Here is a 15,792-nt window from a genome sequence, read left to right on the forward strand (position 1 = left end):
TGGAGTTTGGAACTGAAAAGAAACTTTGTGTTCCCAACAAGCTAGGTGAAGGTCGGATTCCACACTCACTTGTCTATCACATTTGCCCATGTTGTGAGACGTACGTTCATCTAGCAGAAAAGTAAAGGGTTGCAGGAGAACCTTTTGCTCTGGTTTCTCAGTCTGTTTCCTGGTGCCGGCTTGATGTTCCTGCAGTTTTCACTGTAAAACCTGGTTGGAAGTTGTACCTCCCCATCTATATATATGGAGTGGAGATTGCAAACTAAAAGAAAGTTTGTGTTCCCAACAATCAAGGTGAAGGACGGCTTTCACACACCCTTATCTCTCAGAACTGAGCATGTGTAGATACTTTCGTTCATCTGGCACAAAGTGAACGGGTTGCAGTAAAAACTTTTACTCTGATTTTTCAGTCTGTTTGCTAGTGCCGGGTAGAAGTTCCAGCAATTTTCACTGTAAAACCGAGTTGGAGTTAGAATCTCCCCATATATATGTATGGATTGGAGTTTGCAAATGAAAATAAACTTTGTGTTCCAAGCAAGCTAGATGAAGGACGGCATTCACACACACTTACCTCTCAGAACTGAGCATGTGGAGAGACGTTTGTTCATCTAGCACAAAGGGAACGGGTTGCAGGGGAAATTATTACTCTGGTTCCTCAGTCTGTTTCCTTGTGACGGTTTGAAGTTCCTGCTGTTTCAATGTAATACTTTGTTGGAGCTAGTAATTCCCCTAATATATATATGGAGTGGAGTCTGCAAATGAAAGGAAACTTTGTGTTCCAAACAAGCTTGTTGAAGGATGGCTTCACACACCCTTATCTCTCAGAACTGAGCATGTGTAGAGACTTTCGTTCATCTAGCACAAAGGGAACGGGTTGCAGTAGAAACTTTTACTCTGATTTCTCAGTCTGTTTGCTAGTGCCGGGTTGAATTTCCTGCAGATTTCACTGTAAAACAGAGTTGGAGTTAGAATCTCCCCATATATATGTATGGAGTGGAGTTTGAAAATGAAAATAAACTTTATGTTCCAAGCAAGCTAGATGAAGGACGGCTTTCACACACACTTATCTCTCAGAACTGAGCATGTGGAGAGAAGTTCGTTAATCTAGCACAAATGGAAGGGGTTGAAGGAGAAATTTTACTCTGGTTTCTCAGTCTGTTTCCAAGTGCCGGGTGGAAATTCCTGCAGTTTTCACTGTAAAATCGAGTTGGAGCTTGTAACTCCCCATATATATATATGGAGTGGATTTTGCAACTTAAAAGAAACTTTGTGTTCCCAACAAGGGAGATGAAGTACGGGTTTAATACAGACTTATCTCTCAGAAATGAAATTGTGGACAGACGTTCATTCATCTAGCACAGTGGGAACGGGTTGCAGGAGAAACTTTGACTCTGGTTTCTCTGTCTGTTTCTTAGTGCCGGTTTGATTTTCCTGAAGTTTTCACTGTAAAACCGAGTTGGAGCTAGTAACTACCCTTATAGATGTATGGAGTGATGTTTGCAACTGAAAAGAAACTTTGTGTTCCCAACAAGCTAGGTGAAGGACGGCTTTCACACACACTTATCTCTCAGTACTGAGCATGTGGAGAGACGTTCGTTCATCTAGCACAATGGGAACGGTTTGCAGGAGAAATTTTATTCTGGTTTCACAGTCTGTTTACTAGTGACGGTTTGAATTTCCTGCAGTTTCAATGTAATACTGGGTTGGAGCTAGTAACCCCCCTAATATATATATGGAGTGGAGTTTGGAACTGAAAAGAAACTTTGTGTTCCCAACAAGCTTGGTGAAGGAAGGCTTCACACACAATTTTCTCTCAGAAATGGGCATGTGGAGAGTTTTTCGTTCATCTAGCACAAAGGGAACGGGTTGCAGTAAAAACTTTTACTCTGATTTTTCAGTCTGTTTGCTAGTGCCGGGTTGAAGTTCCTGCAGTTATCACTGTAAAACCGAGTTGGGGTTAGAATCTCCCCATATATATGTATGGAGTGGAGTTTAAAAATGAAAATATTCTTTGTGTTCCAAGCAAGCTAGATGTAGGACGGCTTTCACACACACTTATCTCTCAGAACTAAGCATGTGGACAGTCTTTCGTTCATCTAGCACAAAGGGAATGGGTTGCAATAGAAACTTTACTCTCGTTTTTCAGTGTGTTTCCTAGTGCCGGTTTGAAGTTCCTGCAGTTTTCACTGTAAAATCGTGTTGGAGATTGAAGCTCCCCATATATATGTATGGAGTGGAGATAGAAACTGTAAAGAAACTTTGTGTTCCTAACAAAATAGGTGAAGGACGGCTTTCACACACAATTATCTCTCAGATATGAGCATGTGGATAGACGTTCGTTCATCTAGCACAAAGGGAACGGGTTGCAGGATAAACTTTTCCTCTGGTTTCTCTGTTTCCTAGTGCCGGTTTGAAGTTCCTGCAGTTATCACTGTAAGACAGAGTTGGAGCTAGTACCTAACCATATATATATATGGTTTGGGTTTGACAACTGAAAAGAAACTTTGTGTTCCCAACAAGCTTGGTGAAGGAAGGCTTCACACACAATTTTCTCTCAGAAATGGGCTTGTGGAGAGTCGTTCCTTCATCTAGCACAAAGGGAATGGGTTGTAATAGAAACTTTTACTCTCGTTTCTCAGTCTGTTTCCTAGTGCCGGTTTGAAGTTCCTGAGTTTTCACTGTAAAATCGTGTTGGAGATTGAACCTCCCCATATATATGTATGGAGTGGAGTTTGCAACTGAAAAGAAACTTTGTGTTCCCAACAAGCTAGGTGAAGAATGGCTTTCACACACACTTATCTCTCAGAAATGATCATGTGGAGAGTCGTTCGTTCATCTAGCACAAAGGGAACGGGTTGAGGGTTATACAATTAATCTGGTTTCTCAGTCTTTTTGCTAGTGCCGGTTTGACGTTCCTGCATTTTTCACTGTATAACCGTGTTGGAGCCAGTTCCTCCCCATATACATGTATGGAGAGGTGTTTGCAACAGAAAAGAAAATTTATGTTCCCAAAAAGCTATGTGAAGAATGGCTTTCACACAAAATAATCTCTCAGAACTGAGCATGTATAGAGACTTCTGTTCATCTAGCGCAATTGGAACGGGTTGTACGAGAAACATTTACTCTGGTTTCTCAGTCTGTTTCCTAGTGCCGGTTGGAAGTTCCTGCAGTTTTCACTGTAAAACCGAGTTGGAGCTAGTACCTCCCCATATATATGTACGGAGTGGAGTTTGCAACTGAAAAGAAACTATGTGTTCCCAACAAAATAGGTGAAGGACGGCTTTCACACACAATTATCTCTCAGATATGAGCATGTGGATAGACGTTCGTTCATCTAGCACAAAGGGAACGGGTTGCAGGAGAAACTTTTACTCTGGTTTCTCTGTTTCCTAGTGCTGGTTTGAAGTTCCTGCAGTTATCACTCTAAGACAGGGTTGGATCTAGAACCTAACCATATATATATATGGTTTGGGGTTGACAACTGAAAAGAAAGTTTGTGTTCCCAACAAGCTAGGTGAAGGATGGATTCCACACCCACTTGTCTATCACATTTGCCCATGTGGAGAGATGTACGTTCATCTAGCAGAAAAGTAAAGGGTTGCAGGAGAACCTTTTACTCTGGTTTCTTAGTCTGTTTCCTAGTGCCGGCTTGATGTTCCTGCAGTTTTCACTGTAAAACCTGTTTGGAAGTTGTACCTCCCCATCTATATATATGGAGTGGAGATTGCAACCTAAAAGAAAATTTGTGTTCCCAACAATCTAGGTGAAGGACGGCTTTCACACACCCTTATCTCTCAGAACTGAGCATGTGTAGATACTATCGTTCATCTGGCACAAAGTGAACGGGTTGCATTAAAAACTTTTACTCTGATTTTTCAGTCTGTTTGCTAGTGCCGGGTAGAAGTTCCAGCAGTTTTCACTGTAAAACAGAGTTGGAGTTAGAATCTCCCCATATATATGTATGGATTGGAGTTTGCAACTAAAAATAAACTTTGTGTTCCAAGCAAGCTAGATGAAAGACGGCATTCACACACAATTATCTCTCAGAACTGAGCATGTGGAGAGACGTTTGTTCATCTAGCACAAAGGGAACGTTTTGCAGGGGAAATTATTACTCTGGTTCCTTAGTCTGTTTCCTTGTGACGGTTTGAAGTTCCTGCAGTTTCAATGTAATACTTTCTTGGAGCTAGAAATTCCCCTAATATATATATGGAGTGGAGTCTACAAATGAAAGGAAACTTTGTGTTCCAAACAAGCTTGTTGAAGGATGGCTTCACACACCCTTATCTCTCAGAACTGAGCTTGTGTAGAGACTTTCGTTCATCTAGCACAAAGGGAACGGGTTGCAGTAGAAACTTTTACTCTGATTTCTCAGTCTGTTTGCTAGTGCCGGGTTGAATTTCCTGCAGATTTCACTGTAAAACAGAGTTGGAGTTAGAATCTCCCCATATATATGTATGGAGTGGAGTTTGAAAATGAAAATAAACTTTGTGTTCCAAGCAAGCTAGATGAAGTACGGCTTTCACACACACTTATCTCTCAGAACTGAGCATGTGGAGAGAAGTTCGTTAATCTAGCACAAATGGAAGGGGTTGAAGGAGAAACTTTTACTCTGGTTTCTCAGTCTGTTTCCAAGTGCCGGGTGGAAATTCCTGCAGTTTTCACTGTAAAATCGAGTTGGAGCTAGTAACTCCCCATATATATGTATGGAGTGGATTTTGCAACTGAAAAGAAACTTTGTGTTCCTAACAAAATATGTGAAGTACGGCTTTCACACACAATTATCTCTCAGATATGAGCTTGTGGATAGACGTTCGTTCATCTAGCACAAAAGGAACGGGTTGCAGGAGAAACTTTTACTCTGGTTTCTCTGTTTCCTAGTGCCGGTTTGAAGTTCCTGCAGTTATCACTGTAAGACAGAGTTGGAGGTAGTACCTAACCATATATATATATGGTTTGGGGTTGACAACTGAAAAGAAACTTTGTGTTCCCAACAAGCTAGGTGAAGGACAGATTCCACACCCACTTGTCTATCATATTTGCCCATGTGGTGAGACGTTCGTTCATCTAGCACAAAAGGAAAGGGTTGCAGGAGAACCTTTTACTCTGGGTTCTCAGTCTGTTTCCTAGTGCCGGTTTGATGTTTCTGCAGTTTTCACTGTAAAACCTGTTTAGAGGTAGTACCTCCCCATCTATATATATGGTGTGGAGATTGCAACTTAAAGAAAATTTGTGTTCCCAACAAGCTAGGTGAAATACGGGTTTTACACATACATATCTCTCAGAAGTTAGCATGTGGAGAGACGTTCGTTCATCTAGCACAAATGGAACGGTTTGCAGGAGAAAATTTTACTCTGGTTTCTCAGTCTGTTTCCTAGTGCCTGTATGAAGTTCCTGCAGTTTTCACTGTAAAACAAAGTTGGGGCTAGTACCTCCCAATATAAATATAATTAGTGGAGTTTGCATCTGAAACCAAACTTTGTGTTCCGAACAAGCTAGGTGAAGGAAGGCTTTCACACACCCTTTTCTCTCAGAACTGTGCATGTGTAGATACTTTCCTTCATCTAGCAAAAAGGGAACGGGTTGCAGTAAAACTTTTACTCTGATTTCTCAGTCTGTTTGCTAGTGCCTGGTTGAAGTTCCTGCAGTTTTCACTGTAAAACCGATTTGGAGTTAGGATCTCCCCATATATATGTATGGACTGGAATTTGCAACTGAAAATAAACTTTGTGTTCCCAGCAAGCTAGATGAAGGACGGCATTCACACACTCTTATCTCTCAGAACTGAGCATGTGGAGAGACATTCTTTCATCTAGAAAAAAGGGAATGGGTTGCAGGAGAAGCTTTTACTCTGGTTTCTCAGTCTGTTTCCTTGTGACGGTTTGAAGTTCCTGCAGTTTCAATATAATACTGGGTTGGAGCTAGAAATTCCCCTAATATATATAGGGAGTTGATTCTGCAAATGAAAGGAAACTTTGTGTTCCCAATAAGCTTGTGGAAGGATGGCTTCACACACACTTTTCTCTCAGAAATGAGCATGTGGAGAGACGTTCGTTCATGTAGCACAAAGGGAACGGGTTGCAATAGAAACTTTTACTCTGATTTCTCAGTCTGTTTCTTAGTGCCGGTTTGAAGTTCCTGCCGTTTTCACTGTATAAACGTGTTGGAGCTTGTACCTACCCATATATATGTATGGAGGGGAGTTTGCAACTGAAAAGAATTTTTGTGTTCCCAACAAGCTAGGTTAAGGACGGCTTTTACACACACTTATCAACCACAAATAATCATGTGGAGAGACGTTCGTTCATCTAGCACAAAGGGAACGGTTTTCAGGAGAAACGTTTTCACTGGATTCTTAGACAGTTTTCTAGTTCCGGTTTGAAGATCCTGCAGTTTTCAGTGTAAAACAGATTTGAAGCTAGTACTTCCCCTTATTGATGTATGGATTGGAGTTTGCAACTGAAAAGAAACTATGTGTTCCCAACAAGCTAAATGAAAGACGGCATTCACACACACTTATATCTCAGAACTTAGCATGTGGAGAGACGTTCGTTCATCTATCACAAAGGGAAAGGGTTGCAGGAGAAATTTTTTCTCTGGTTCCTCAGTCTGTTTCCTTGTTCCTGCAGTTTCAATGTAATACTTTGTTGGAGCTAGTAATTCCCCTAAAATATATATGGAGTGGAGTCTGCAAATGAAAGGAAACTTTGTGTTCCCAACAAGCTTGTTGAAGAATGGCTTCACACACCCTTATCTCTCAGAACTGAGCATGTGTAGAGAATATCGTTCATCTAGCAAAAAGGAACGGGTTGCAATAGAATCTTTTACTCTGCTTTCTCAGTCTGTTTGCTAGTGCCGGGTTGAAGTTCCTGCAGTTTTCACTGTAAAACCGTGTTGGATTTAGAATCTCCCGATATATATGTATGGAGTGGAGTTTTAAACTGAAAATAAACTTTGTGTTCCAAGCAAGCTAGATGAAGGACGGCATTCATACACTCTTATCTCTCAGAACTGAACATTTGGAGAGACGTTCGTTCATCTAGAACAAAGGGAACGGGTTGCAGGAGAAACTATTACTTTGGTTTCACAGTCTGTTTCCTAGTGCCGGGTTGAATTTCCTGCAGTTTTCACTGTAAAATCGAGTTGGAGCTAGTAACTACCCATATATATGTTTGGAATGGATTTTGCAACTTAAAAGAAACTTTGTGTTCTCAACAAGGGAGGTGAAGTACGGCTTTAACACAGACTTATCTCTCTGTAATGAACATGTGGACAGACGTTCATTCATCTAGCACAGTGGGAACGGGTTGCAGGAGAAACTTTTACTCTGTTTTCTCAGTCTGTTTCTTAGTGCCGGTTTGAAGTTCCTGCAGTATTCACTGTAAACCCGAGTTGGAGCTAGTACCTACCCTTATAGATGTATGGAGTGATGTTTGCAACTGAAAAGAATCTTTGTTTTCCCAACAAGCTAGTTGAAGGACGGCTTTCACACACACTTTTCTCTCAGTACTGAGCATGTGGAGAGACGTTCGTTCATCTAGCACAAAGGGAACTGTTTGCAGGAGAAATTTTTATTATGGTTTCTCAGTCTGTTTCCTAGAGACAGCTTGAATTACCTGCAGTTTCAGTGTAATAATGGGTTGGAGCTAGTAACTCCCCTAATAAATATATGGAGTGGAGTTTGGAACTGAAAAGAAACTATGTGTTCCCAACAAGCTTGGAGAAGGAAGGTTTCACACACACTTGTCTCTCAGAACTGAGCATGTGGAGAGACGTTCGTTCATCTAGCTCAAAGGGAACAGGTTGCAATAGAAACTTTTACTCTGGTTTCTGAGTCTGTTTCCTAGTGCCGGTTTGAAGTTCCTGCAGTTTTCACTGTAAAATCGTTTTGGAGATTGTACCTACCCATATATATGTATGGAGTGGAGTTTGCAACTTAAAAGAAACTTTGTGTTCCCAACAAGATAGGTGAAGAATGGCTTTCACATACAATTATCTCTCAGAAATGAGCATGTGTATAGACTTTCGTTCATCTAGCACAAAGGGAACGGTTTGCAGGAGAAATTTTTACTGTGGTTTCTATGTTTCCTAGTGCCGGTTTGAAGTTCCTGCAGTTTTCACTGTAAGACAGATTTGGAGCTAGTACCTAACCATATATATATATGGTGTGGGGTTGACAACTGAAAAGAAACTTTGTGTTTCCAACAAGCTAGGTGAAGGACGACTTTCACACACACTTATCTCTCAGTTCTGAGCATGTTGAGAGACGTTCGTTCATCTAGCATAATGGGAACGGTTTGCAGGAGAAATTTTATTCTGGTTTCTCAGTCTGTTTACTAGTGACGGTTTGAATTTCCTGCAGTTTCAATGTAATACTGGGTTGGAGCTAGTAACTCCCCTAATATATTTATGGAGTGGAGTTTGGAACTGAAAAGAAACTATGTGTTCCCAACAAAATAGGTGAAGGACGGCTTTCACACACAATTATCTCTCAGATATGAGCATGTGGATAGACGTTCGTTCATCTAGCACAAAGGGAACATGTTGCAGCAGAAAATTTTACTGTGGTTTCTCTGTTTCCTAGTACCGGTTTGAAATTCCTGCAGTTATCACTGTAAAATCGTGTTGGAGATTGAACCTCCCCATATATATGTATGGAGTGGAGTTTGCAACTGAAAAGAAACTTTGTGTTCCCACCAAGCTAGGTGAAGAATGGCTTTCACACACACATATCTCAGAAATGATCGTGTGGAGAGACTTTCGTTCATCTAGCACAAAGGGAACGGGTTGCAGTTGAAACTTTTAATCTGGTTTCTCAGTCTTTTTCCTAGTGCCGGTTTGAAGTTCCTGCATTTTACACTGTATAACAGTGTTGGAGTCAGTTCCTCCCCATATACATGTATGGAGAGGTGTTTGCAACTGAAAAGAATCTTTGTGTTCCCAAAAAGCTATGTGAAGAACGGCTTTCACACAAAATAATCTCTCAGAACTGAGCATGTGGAGAGACTTTTGTTCATCAAGCGCTATTGGAACGGGTTGCAGGAGAAACATTTACTCTGCTTTCTCAGTCTGTTTCCTAGTGCCGGTTGGAAGTTCCTGCAATTTTAACTGTAAAACCAAGTTGGAGCTAGTACCTCCCCATATATATGTATGGAGTGGAGTTTGCAACTGAAAAGAAACTATGTGTTCCCAACAAAATAGGTGAAGAACGGCTTTCACACACAATTATCTCTCAGATATGAGCATGTGGATAGACGTTCGTTCATCTAGCGCAAAGGGAACACGTTGCAGCAGAAACTTTTACTGTGGTTTCTCTGTTTCCTAGTGCCGGTTTGAAATTCCTGCAGTTATCACTGTAAGACAGAGTTGGAGCTTGAACCTAACCATATATATATATGGTTTGGGGTTGAACACTGAAAAGAAACTTTGTGTTCCCAACAAGCTAGGTGAAGGACGGATTCCACACCCACTTGCCTATCACATTTGCCCATGTGGAGAGAAGTTCTTTCATCTAGCACAAAGGGAACGGTCTGCAGGAGAAAATTTTACTCTGGTTTCTCAGTCTGTTTCCTTGTGCCTGTTTCAAGTTCCTGCACTTTTCACTGTAAAACCGATTTGGAGCTAGTACCTCCCCATATACATGTATGGAGTGGAATTTGCAACTGAAAAGAAACTTTGTTTTCCCAACCAGTTAGCTAAAGGACGGCTTTCACACACACATAACTCTCAGAACTGAGCATGTGTAGAGACGTTCGTTTATCTAGCACAAACGGAATGGGTTGGAGGAGAAACATTTACTCTGGTTTATCAGCCTGTTTCCTAGTACCGGTTTGATGTTCCTGCACTTTACAGTGTAAAACCGAGTTGGAGCTAGTACCTCACCATATAAATGTATGGAGTGGGGTTGGCAACTGAAAGGATACTTTGTGTTCACAACAAACTATTTGAAGGACGGCTTTCACACACACTTATCTCTCACAAATGAGCATTTGGATAGCCTTTCGTTCATCTAGCACAAAGGGAACGGCTTTCAGGGGAAACATTTACTCTGCTTTCTCTGTCTGTTTCTTAGTGCGGGTTTGAAGTTCCTGCAGTATTCACTGTAAATCCTGTTTGGAGCTAGTACCACCCCATATATTTTATGGAGTGGAATTTGCAACTGAAAAGAAAATTTGTGTTCCCAACAAGCTAGTTGGAGTACTTCTTTCACACAGACTTTCTCTCAAACTGAGCATGTGGAGAGACGTTCGTTCATCAAGCACAAAGTGAACGGAATGCAGGAGAAATATTTACTCTGGTTTCTCAATCTGTTTCCTGGTGCCGGTTTGAAGTTCCTGCAGTTTTCAATGGAAAACCGTGTTGGAACTAGTATAATCACATATATATCTATAGATTGGAGATTGCAACTTAAAAGAAACTTTGTGTACCCAACAAGCTAGGTGAAGGACGGCTTTCACACACACTTATCTCTCACAACTGAGCATGTGGAGAGACGTTCGTTCATCTAGCAAAATGGGAACGGGTTGCAGGAGCAACTTTTACTCTGGTTTCTCAGTCTGTTTCCTGGTGCCGGTTTGAAGTTCCTGCAAGTTTCACTGTAAAAGAGAGTTGGAGCTAGTACCTCCCTTTATTGATGTATGGAGTGGTGTTTGCAACTGAAAAGAAACTTTGTGTTCCCAACATGATACGTGAAGTACGGGTTTCAAACAGACTTTTCTCTAAGAACTGAACATTTGGAGAGACTTTCGTTCAACTAGCACAAGTAGAACGGGTTGCAGGAGAAACTTTTTCTCTGGATTCTCTGTCTGTTTCCTAGGGACGGTTTGAAGTTCCTGCAGTTTCAATGTAATACTGGTTTGGAGCTAGTAACTCCCCAAATATACATATGGAGTGTAGTTTGCAACTGGAAAGAAACTTTTTGTTCCCAACAAGCTAGTTGAAGGACGGCTTTCACACTCACTTATCTCTCACAAATGAGCATTTGGAGAGACTTTCGTTCATCTAGCACAATGGGAACACTTTTCAGGAAAAACTATTACTCTGGTTTATCAGTGTGTTTCCTAGTGCCTGTTTGAAGTTCCTTCAGTTTTCACTGTAAAACCGAGTTGGGGCTACTACATACCAATATATATGTATGGATTGGTGTTTGTAACTGAAAAGAAAAATTGTGTTCCCAACAAGCTATGTGAAGGACGGCATTCACACACACATATCTCTCAGAACTGAGCATGTGGAGAGACTTTTGTTCATCAAGCGCTATTGGAACGGGTTGCAGGAGAAACTTTTACTCTGGTTTCTCAGTCTGTTTCCTAGTGCCGGTTTGATGTTCCTGCACTTTTCAGTGTAAAACCGAGTTGAAGCTAGTACCTCACCATATAAATGTAACGAGTGGAGTTGGCAACTGAAAGGATACTTTGTGTTCACAACAAACTATTTGAAGGACGGCATTCACACACACTTATCTCTCACAAATGAGCATTTGGAGAGTCTTTCGTTCATCTAGCACAAAGGGAACGGGTTGCAGTAGAAACTTTTACTTTGGTTTCACAGTCTGTTTCCTAGTGCCGTTTTTAAATTCCTGCAGTTTTCACTGTAAAACCGGGTTAGAACTAATATTTCCCCATATAATTGTAATTAGTTGAGTTTGCAACTGAAAAGAAACGTTGTGTTCCCAACAAGCTAGTTGAGGTACTTCTTTCACACAGACTTTTCTCTCAAACTGAGCATGTGGAGAGACGTTCGTTCATCAAGCACAAAGTGAACGGTATGCAGGAGAAACATTTACTCTGGTTTCTCAGTCTGTTTCTTAGTGCCGGTTTGAAGTTCCTGCAGTTTTCAATGGAAAACAGTGTTGGAGCTAGTATAATCACATATATATCTATAGAGTGGAGATTGCAACTGAAAAGAAACTTTGTGTACACAACAAGCTAGGTGAAGGACGGCTTTCAAACACAATTATCTCTCAGAACTGAGCATGTGGGGAGACGTTTGTTAATCTAGCACAAAGGGAACGGTTTGCAGGAGAAACATTTACTCTTGTTTCTCAGTGTGTTTCATAGTGCCGGGTTGAAGTTCCTGCAGTTTTCACTGTAAAACCGAGTTGGAGCTAATTCCTCCCCATTTATATGTGTGGATTGGAGTTTGCAAATTAAATGAAAATTTGTATTCCCAACAAGCTACTTGAAGTACGGATTTCACACACACTTATCTCTCAGAAATGAGCATGTGGAGAGACGTTCGTTCATCAAGCACAAAGGGAAAGGTTTGCAGTAGAAACTTTTACTCTGGTTTCTCATTCGTTTTCCTAGGGCCAGTTTGAAGTTCCTGCATTTCCCTTTGTAAAACAGAGTTGAAGATAGTACCTTCCCATATATATGTATGAATTGGAGATTGCATCTAAAAAAGAAACTTTGTGTTCCCAACAATCTAGGTGAAGCACGGCTTTCACACACCCTTATCTCTCAGAACTGAGCATGTGTAGAGACTTTCGTTCACCTAGCACAATGGGAACGGGTTGCAGTAGAAAATTTTACTCTGGTTCTCAGTCTGTTTCTCAGTGCCGGTTTGAAGTTCCTGCCGTTTTCACTGTATAAACGTGTTGGGGCTAGTACCTCCCCATATATATGTATGGATGGGAGTATGCAACTGAACAGAAACTTTGTGTTCCCAACAAGCTAGTTGAAGGATGGCTTTCACACACACATATCCCCCACAAGTTATCATGTGGAGAGACGTTCGTTCATCTAGCACAAAGGGAAAGTTTTGCAGGAGAAACGTTTTCACTGGTTTCTTAGACAGTTTCCTAGTGCCGGTTTGAAGTTCCTGCAGTTTTCACTGTAAATCCTGTCTTTCACACACACTTATCTCTCACAACTGAGCATGTGGAGAGACGTTCGTTCATCTAGCACAATGGGAACGGGTTGCAGGAGAAACTTTTACTCTGGTTTCTCAGTCTCTTTCCTAGTGCCGGTTTGAAGTTCCTGCAAGTTTCACTGTAAAACAGAGTTGGAGCTAGTACCTCCCATTATTGATGTATGGAGTGGAGTTTGCAACTGAAAAGAAACTTTGTGTTCCCAACATGATAGGTGAAGTACGGGTTTCAAACAGACTTATCTCTAAGAACTGAACATGTGGAGAGACGTTCGTTCAACTAGCACAAATAGAACGGGTTGCAGGAGAAACTTTTTCTCTGGATTCTCTGTCTGTTTCCTAGGGACGGTTTGAAGTTCCTGCAGTTTCAATGTAATACTGGTTTGGAGCTAGTAACTCCCCAATTATACATATGGTGTGGAGTTTGCAACTGGAAAGAAACTTTGTGTTCCCAACAAGCTAGTTGAAGGACGGCTTTCACACTCACTTATCTCTCACAAATGAGCATTTGGAGAGACTTTCGTTCATCTAGCACAAAGGGAACCCATTTCAGGAAAAACTGTTACTCTGATTTATCAGTCTGTTTCCTAGTGCCTGTTTGAAGTTCCTGCAGTTTTCACTGTAAAACCGAGTTGGGGCTAGTACATACCAATATATAAGTATGGAGTGGTGTTTGAAACTGAAAAGAAAAATTGTGTTCCCAACAAGTTATGTGAAGGACGGCATTCACACACACCTATCTCTCAGAACTGAGCATGTGGAGAGATGTTCGTTCATCTAGCAAAAAGGGAACGGTCTGCAGGAGAAAATATTACTCTGGTTTCTCAGACTGTTTCCTAGTGCCTGTTACAAGTTCCTGCATTTTTCACTGTAAAACCGAGTTGGAGCTAGTACCTCCCCATATACATGTATGGAGTGGAATTTGCAACTGAAAAGAAACTTTGTTTTCCCAACCAGTTAGCTAAAGGAAGGCTTTCACACACACATATCTCTCAGAACAGAGCATGTGTAGAGACGTTCGTTTATCTAGCACAAACGGAATGGGTTGCAGGAGAAACTTTTACTCTGGTTTATCAGCCTGTTTCCTAGTGCCGGTTTGATGTTCCTGCACTTTTCAGTGTAAAACCGAGTTGGAGCTAGTACCTCACCATATAAATATAAGGAGTGGAGTTGGCAACTGAAAGGATACTTTGTGTTCACAACAAACTATTTGAAGGACGGCTTTCACACACACTTATCTCTCACAAATGAGCATTTAGAGAGACTTTCGTTCATCTAGCACAAAGGGAACGGGTTTCAGGAGAAACTTTTACTCTGCTATCTCTGTCTGTTTCTTAGTGCTGGATTTAAGTTCCTGCAGTTTTCACTGTAAATCCTGTTTGGAGCTAGTACCACCCCATATATTTTATGGAGTGGAATTTGCAACTGAATAGAAAATTTGTGTTCCCAACAAGCTAGGTGAAGGACGGCTTTAACACACACTTATATCTCAGAACTGAGCATGTGGAGAGACGATCGTTTATCTAGCACAAAGGGAACGGTTTGCAGTAGAAACTTTTACTTTGGTTTCACAGTCTGTTTCCTAGTGCCGGTTTGAAGTTCCTGCAGTTTTCACTCTAAAACCGGGTTGGAACTAATACTTCCCCTTATAATTGTAATTAGTTGAGTTTGCAACTGAAAAGAAACCTTGTGTTCCCAACAAGCTAGTTGAAGTACTTCTTTCACACAGACTTTTCTCTCAAACTGAGCATGTGGAGAGACGTTCGTTCATCAAGCACAAAGTGAACGGTATGCAGGAGAAACATTTACTTTGGTTTCTCAGTCTGTTTCCTAGTGCCGGTTTGAAGTTCCTGCAGTTTTCAATGGAAAACCGTGTTGGAGCTACTATAAACTCATATATATCTATAGAGTGGAGATTGCAACTGAAAAGAAACTTTGTGTACCCAACAAGCTAGGTGAAGTACGGCTTTCACACACAATTATATCTCAGAACTGAGCATGTGGAGAGACGTTCGTTAATCTAGCACAAAGGGAACGGTTTGCAGGGGAAACATTTACTCTTGTTTCTCAGTGAGTTTCATAGTGCCGGTGTGAAATTCCTGCAGTTTTCACTGTAAAACCGAGTTGGAGCTAATACCTCCCCATATATATGTGTGGATTGGAGTTTGCAACTGAAAAAAATATTTGTATTCCCAACAAGCTACTTGAAGTACGGATTTCACACACACTTATCTCTCAGAAATGAGCATGTGGAGAGACGTTCGTTCATCAAGCACAAAGGGAAAGGTTTGCAGTAGAAACTTTTACTCTGGTTTCTCATTCGTTTTCCTAGGGCCAGTTTGAAGTTCCTGCATTTTCCTCTGTAAAACAGAGTTGAAGCTTGTACCTTCCCATATATGTGTATGAATTGGAGATTGCTTCTAAAAAAGTAACTTTGTGTTCCCAAAAATCTAGGTGAAGCACGGCTTTCACACACCCTTATCTCTCAGAATTGAGCATGTGTAGAGACTTTCGTTCACCTAGCACAATGGGAACGGGTTGCAGTAGAAAATTTTACTCAGGTTTCTCAGTCTCTTTCTCAGTGCCGGTTTGAAGTTCCTGCCGTTTTCACTGTATAAACGTGTTGGGGCTAGTACCTCCCCATATATATGTATGGAGGGGAGTATGCAACTGAAAAGAAACTTTGTGTTCCCAACAAGCTAGTTGAAGGACGGCTTTCACACACACATATCCCCCACATGTTATCATGTGGAGAGACGTTCGTTCATCTAGCACAAAGGGAAAATGTTGCAGGAGAAACGTTTTCAATGGTTTCTTAGACAGTTTCCTAGTGCCGGTTTGAAGTTCCTGCAGTTTTCACTGTAAATTTGTTTGGAGCTATTACCTCCCCATATATGTGTATGGAGTGGTGTTTTCAACTGA

This window comes from Camelus ferus, chromosome 9, assembly GCF_009834535.1.
Source record: "Camelus ferus isolate YT-003-E chromosome 9, BCGSAC_Cfer_1.0, whole genome shotgun sequence".
NCBI lineage: Eukaryota > Metazoa > Chordata > Mammalia > Artiodactyla > Camelidae > Camelus > Camelus ferus.